A 1,787-nucleotide genomic window follows, 5' to 3' on the forward strand; every position below is an offset into this window, starting at 1 on the left:
GTCTGCTCTAAAACAAAAAAGTTTGCTATGTCGAAGGGTGTTGATTGGATGAAGTGAAGCAATACAAAACAGGACTTATTTGGACAAACTGATTCTGAGTAAAACTGATATGATGTAAAAGTTGAGCAGATACGTCGGGTCCTTGACACCAAACGTATGACTTTTTGAGTTTCTTGAAACGAGGCAGTGTTCTGAAGACATTTTCAAGTCTTTACTATAGTAAGAGCCGTGTTTGTCGAAGCCACTGTTGGAGGGTGGGAAAAGATATTGCAATAAACAGGATTTGAACTCCCGAGTTCAGTGTGCTAAACCAATGCAAACTGCACCATCTGATCAACCACCACCCACTGTCATCTCAGCATAATTGTATGTATAGATATTACACCTGACAATCTCCCGCAGCACACTAGACTGCTCGGGTGCTAGCTAGTAATAAAATGTAAGCAGATATAAATAACAAATACAAAAGTCTATTTTAAACCTCGCCTAGTCTATGATAGAGTGAGTTACGCTGTGTATCTCTATTGGCATTTTTACTTTACGAACTACACGACGTCAATTCTGTTTTCGTGTCTCTGTGGTTAAGTAATCATAAAGACCTCTTTCTAATGCTTATTGCATTATTTTGTTGTTTTTACATGTAATAAGTTTTTTCCACACATATTTGGACAATAATTTAGCTTTTTGCATAGCTTCATAAAATGGGTGTTATAATACTATTTGTAGTCACTTGATATATTTACTATTATGTTTCTGGAAATGAATTAGACATTTGACAGTCGTGACATGCGAAGGAAATCTCGCAACGTATTAACTTTTTACGTAGAGATTTATGTGAACATCAGAGGCATTCACTCTTCAATTATAATCTTTACTATAATAATCTTTATTATAATAAGATCTATATATGTCTGTCCAATGCCAGGGTTGGATGTTGAGAAAAAATTGCATCAAACAGGATTCGAACCCATGACTATCAGCATGGTAGACTGATGGCCCAACAACTGTGCCAATCATTCATGGCTTATGATTTTTGGCCATATACTTAATCTCCGTGCTTTATTGGAAGACCTGATGTTTTATGGCACTGAAGACAACCAGAGTACTAGTGTTAATTAAAATACACCTGTAGGAACTGGAGGGTTGGTAAATTCTGGTTTTGCTCCAATTGTCTTCACAACTATTTTCCATCTCCGAAGTGAGAGAAGCTACTAACTACTACACCGTCATTTGTAGCGTCTGGTGACTCAGATTTCCTTTCGAATTTCCGATACCGAGGTCTTTTTTTACTGAAGGAGAATGTGGTTTTGTAACAATGCACTTAAGATGTCGATAGTAGCATACTCAAAGCCTGTGTTTATTAAATATTAGCAAAAAATCGACTGTTTAAAATATCTACATAAATATGAATTAATAAAAATCAGAAAAAGACAGCGGGGTTTTTTTGGGTATGTAATGAAGAAGGAGGGTCTAGAAAACTCGAGAGTAATAGCAAGAGTTGAAGGAAAATGGAGCGAGGGCTGACAGCGGCTGACCTACTTGGGAAGCTTAAGCCAATGGATGGCGGCTCAAATACCAGAAAGAGAGAGAACAGAGATATCAGAGCAAGCATTGTTGAAAAGAACAAGGAATAGGAAGTGGTGGAGAACCATGATCGCCCACTTCTTCACAGAACATAGCACTTGAAAATTTAAATATATGTTGACATTTTATTGAGATTATTCTTGAAGTCAATGGCCCACATTTATTTGTTTTCAATCATTCATATGCGAACAAAAGAAAGGAAA

This window comes from Watersipora subatra, chromosome 11 (genome assembly GCF_963576615.1).
Source record: "Watersipora subatra chromosome 11, tzWatSuba1.1, whole genome shotgun sequence".
In the NCBI taxonomy this organism is placed as follows: Eukaryota; Metazoa; Bryozoa; class Gymnolaemata; order Cheilostomatida; family Watersiporidae; genus Watersipora; species Watersipora subatra.